This window comes from Zonotrichia albicollis, chromosome 36 (assembly GCF_047830755.1).
Source record: "Zonotrichia albicollis isolate bZonAlb1 chromosome 36, bZonAlb1.hap1, whole genome shotgun sequence".
NCBI classification, from domain to species: Eukaryota; Metazoa; Chordata; class Aves; order Passeriformes; family Passerellidae; genus Zonotrichia; species Zonotrichia albicollis.
In genome coordinates, this window is record NC_133854.1 from 3,924,318 (window position 1) to 3,929,485 (window position 5,168).

Sequence of the window (5,168 nt, forward strand, 5' to 3'; positions counted from 1 at the left end):
TCTTTTAAGGGCCGTTGCTTAACCCATACCGGGGTGTCAACAGTCCAGGTGTGATGGGAATCGGGAAAGTCCAAGCAATGGCTTTTACTCCAAAGGGTGTTCATTAGTTAAAACCACCCCCAACTGAGCCATAATGTCCCGCCCTACAAGGCATTGCACGGTAGGTGGTAATTGGACTACTGAAAAAATAGCTGTCAGTGTTTTCCATCTATGTGAACCCGGAGAGGAGGCGAACGGCTAGCCAGGGTAAATCCTCCGACCCCGGTCACTGTGGTGGCTGCTGACTGCAAAGGCCAGTGTTGAGGCCAACAGCTAGGGCTAATGATGCTGGAATCTGCTCCAGTGTCCAGCAGACCTGAAAATTACCTTTTTTGTCCTTTGAATTCTACTTCCGTCCTTTTCTTGGGTCTCTCAGAAAGGTTTAAAGTCAACAAGGTAAGTCCTCCAGTAGAACCAAAACCACTTTCCCCCCTCTCTTGTCCTTTTATAGGCTGCAATCCCTTAGTCATTTGCTCAAGTGGTACTAGCTGAGCAATCCTCTGTCCCTTATTGATCTGGAGTGGGGGAAAAGGGGTATACGCCATCACCATAATCTCTCCTGTGTAATCCGCATCAATGACGCCAGGCAAAACAAATAATCCCAACATGGATGCAGATGATCTTCCGAAAAGCAACGCACCCACCGCTTTATCATGTATAACAATAGGTCCATGAATCCCTGTCAGAATTTTTTGTGGGTCTGGGGTCATCAACGTAGCATCTACTGCGGCTGCCAGGTCCAGGCCGAGGCTCCCTGTTGTGGTGGGCTGGAGGCAGGAGGGGGTGCTCTTGCTGCTGCAGCGACGGCTTGTGTCGGGGCGCGGTCGCTGCGGTGCGTGCTCCTGGGGAAGTTTCTCGATTTCCGTCTGCAAGCGCCCGTATTGTGAGTATCCGAGCGCCATTTTTGGCACCACTGTCCTGTGGCTTGGCATTGCCGGCACATATGACCCATGCCTCTGCATCAGTAACATTTCATGCGGTTCCCTCTACTTGTTGGTGCCAGTGCAGCTGACGCTTGAAGCGGTGCAAGAGCAGCTAACACCTGACTTTGAGAGGACTTTGCCTGTTCTTATAAGCCTATTCCTAATTGTTTGATCGCATCTACTATAAAGGCTTGCGGTCCTGTTGGCATCAAACCCATCCTCTCTAATTCCTCCTCTATGGTCCAATTGGCACCCAGAGTATTGAGCACGCTCCTAGTAGTAGAATTACAATTTTGAAGAGCGCACTGCTTAAGTAATGCCCCCCTCATTATTTTGGCACCCCGGCCCTTTCGATTGCAGCAGCAGCTTTATCAATAAATGAGCTGAATGATTCTTCTCTCCCTTGCTTAATTCCCATATACACGGGTACCCCTCCCGACTCTTTGACCCTCTTAGTGAGCCTGACCAACCTCATAGCCTCCCGGCACTTCTCTTGCCCCAGCAAAGCTTGTGCCTCGGTACGAAGAAAAGGTCGTAGGCCCATAAGCTCATTAACAGTAATACCATGGAGAGGGTCTCCCTGCTGCCTCTGTACTGCCACACACTCGTTCACAAGCCCCTGCCAATGAGCATTAAAGAACAACTGCTGATGTTGAGTAAAGATCAATTTAGCTATCCCACGACAATCATTCACCAAAAGAAGACTGGTATCAAAAATATAGTCTAACATCTATTTGGCTAGCTGGGTAGCAGCACTGATAACTTCCTCATCCCCCTTTTCCATGGCTTCTCTTGCAAGCGAAGCCCATGCCTCCCGTCGCTCCCTTGCAATAGCCTTAGCTAGGTCGTTTTCCGCCCCAGGGATCAGCTCATTACTATGCGGGAGCCTATCGGGTGGTCTTGGCCACGGCTCCTGTTGTTCAGGGGGTGCAGAAGCCTCAGAAGCGCACTGTATAGCCTGGCTTGCTGAAGCAGAGGAGGGCGGCAAAGCAGGTAACAAAACCATCCTCATTGCAGGAGCTAGTGGTGTTCCTGTCTTCTGATCGTAATCTTTATTACACCCATGAGCAGCTGTTGCCTGCTCGGCAGCCTTTCTCTCAGCCTGGTGCTGCAGTAATTCATTGTGAACCACCCTCCATAATTTACCTAAATTCTTGGCAGTTTTATCGTCCTCTAAAGTGGCCTCCCACAACAAATCACCGAATTTACGCCACTCCGTTAACTGGTGAATCGTATGGGGGTTAATAAAAACTCCCCTAGCATACCCATAAGTCAAAAGCCCTGGTAAATCTCTTTTCAAATCCATTCCCTTAACCTGCCTTTTTTGTAAAAAGGCAGTAAATAAATCATATGCTGCTTGCCTTTCCATACCTAAATCGTCAGCGCTGTTGCAGCTCTTCAAGGTACAGCAGCATATCTCAGGCAGGCTCGCCTTTACGATCGCCCGAGGCACGGCGCGTCTCAGCTTCTTTTTTCTCCCTTTTTTTTTTCTCTGCGCTTTTCTGCCATCACGGCTGCTTCAGGACCCGACCCAGTTCTTCGCTCCTTTGTGGTGTGTCGCAGTATCTTGATCGAGGTTCACCATTTGACGAAAGTGAAGGGAGAACGAGCACACATCCGATTGATGAGCATTGATCTCAGATTTATTGATCCAGCTTACACACTTTTATAGTAGTATTAATTAAGTTCATACATATTGCAAAACCCAAGCTCATCATTGGTTACAGATTACATGCCAACCCCTCCTTTGCTGTCAATACCTGTGGTTTCTTGTTGAGGCCAATACTTGTTTTTCTCATCCTGCTGTTGACTTGTTATTGAGCACTTTTCAAGGACTCCATGTTTTCCACCATGTTTTTCTCATACCTTAGCCAAGGACAAGGTATTTATTGTTTTTAAGGAAAAGCCTGAAAACTTGCTTCTTACAGCTGCCTTTTACTTTTTAACCAGCTGTATGTGATCATGGCCTTTTTCTATAAGCCATGTCTGAACAAAGCTCTCCACAGCTAAGCAACCTCGGGCCAGGGCTGAAGGCCTCCCAGGATCATGTGGCTCCTCAAGCTACATCCGCTGAACCCCCTCAGCCTTTGCTCCCTTGCACAGCACTCCAAGTCTTCCCCACACCGCGTCCTCCAGGTGCAAGTCATGGTCAGGGATATTCTCCGGAGACTGGCATCCTGTGTCACCATGGATGCCAGGCTGCAAATGGAGATTCTGAGCCTGACGGAGGAACACCCTGTTCAAGTGGTGATGAGCCTCCTATGCTGTGCCCCAACGTGTGACAGGTACAGAGCACAAGTGCCTCGAAAGCTCAGTGCTCACCAGCCCGTAGGGCCCCTAACCCTATACAGCCTGTCCAGTGGGCTCTGCCAGACAGGCAGAGAGCTGCAGGAGCCTCGGGCCCCTCTGTTTTCTGAGGCTCTGCCATGCTCCCTCCCTGCCCCTCAGGGCACTGGGGCTCTGTCACCTGGCCCCACGCAGCTGCACAGGGCACGGTGCTGACGCACAGCTCTGCTCACACAGAGCCACCACGCTGATGTGGAGAGCCATCGGCACATCCGGAGTGGCTGCCCAGGAGGTGCTTCCAGCGCTGCTCTCTGCCATGGAGGAGCAGCTGCCCTATAGCAGCTTCTCCTGCGGAGACAAGGCTGTCTTTGCCCTGGCTGTGAGTTTCTGGAGCTGATCTTTGCTCACCCTCCTGGTTGCCTCTCCAGCAGCTCTCCCTGCTCTCCCTCGCCTGCAGCTCCCTGTCTGGGCTCAAAGCTGGCCTAGGGGCAGGCTCAGAGGCAGCAGGCCGCATACTCCACCTGTGCCTCTCCTCGGGCCCTGCCTCATGGACACCCTGGCACTGAACGCTGCCTCGGGCTGCTTTGTCTCTTGCAGGCAACTCTGATGCTGTGGAGGATTGCCCCCATGTGTGAGTGGAACTGTGCCATTCTGCTTCATTCTCCCCAACTCTTTGTGGCTCTGCTATTGCAAATTTTCACCACCACAGAGCAGATGCCAGGGGATGTTGAAACTGGGAGATTCTGGGGAGCGTGCCGGGAAGAACACGGCCTTCCCTGCCATCCCCACAGGTGCCAGTCGCTCTGTCCTTCCCACGCCCTCATGGCCAGGGCCTGTGTACCCAGCGTGACCTGGCCTTTGCTCGGTGCGCAGGTTTGCAGTGCAGACCATGAAGGCTCTCCCACCTGGGCTTTGACAAGAAGCTGGTGGCTCTGGAGAACAAGCGGGTCTGGGAGAAGCTGCTCTGTGCTGACACCTAGCACTATGCAGCGGGTCTGCTGGCCAGGTGAGATCCCCTACTCCCCGCTGCCACCGTCAGCATTTGTGCCCCCTGCCCAGAGTGCCCAACACAGTCCCTGGGGCTGTAAGCGAGAGGGCCTTGTCAGCGATGGAGGGCCGAGCAGACTGGAAAAGGCTGAGAGAGGAGGATGCCCAGCAGCAGCTGCCTCCCAAGGGCCCCATGTCCCCTTGCAGAGTGCTGGGGAAAGGTCAGACCTCTGTGAGACCACGCCCGGGAGAGGTCTGCCTGCTCGGCTCAGGGCCTTGGTACCTTTTTCCCCTGCCAGGGAGATGCGCCATGGCTTGAGCCCCTTGTGTCCTCATTTCGCCTCGCACCTGCTCAGCCTGCTCATCAGGAAGCAGCCCTGCTGGGATCTGCCTGCCCTGGCGTTCCTTGTGGACGTGAGCCTGATGGCCAGTGCTGCCTGGCTGAGCTGCCTCCCAGCTCTCAGGCCTCTCGTAGCTGCAGCCGCCTGGGAGGCTGCCCGCACCCACTGCTGCTGCTTTGGCCCAGCCCTGTGAGGCTCCGGGCTCCTGCCGGCCTGCTCCCCCATCACTGCCCTGTGCCTTTCAGCTCCTGGAGTGTCTGGACCTGAGCAAACATGGTCCCAGTGCCCTGCTGGTGGTATCCAGGCACCTGCTGAGCCTGTGCAGGGACAGGCTGCGCCTGGTGCACAGAGGCCTTGTGATGCTCAGCAAGGAGCCCTCGCTGGTGAGAAGGGGGCAGTGGCTGAAGCCACGCTGGCAGTGTGGGGCTGGGCAACGCAGACCTCTGGGCTTGGCTGGCCTTTGGCAGCAGAGGCAGCTGCTCCCAACTCTCCTGCCTCCTGCTTCAACTGCCACAGTGGCCCAACAGCTGTTGGTGCTGCGGCCATTCACGGCTTCACAGCACAGCCTGGTCTTGCACACAGACCGGAGGAA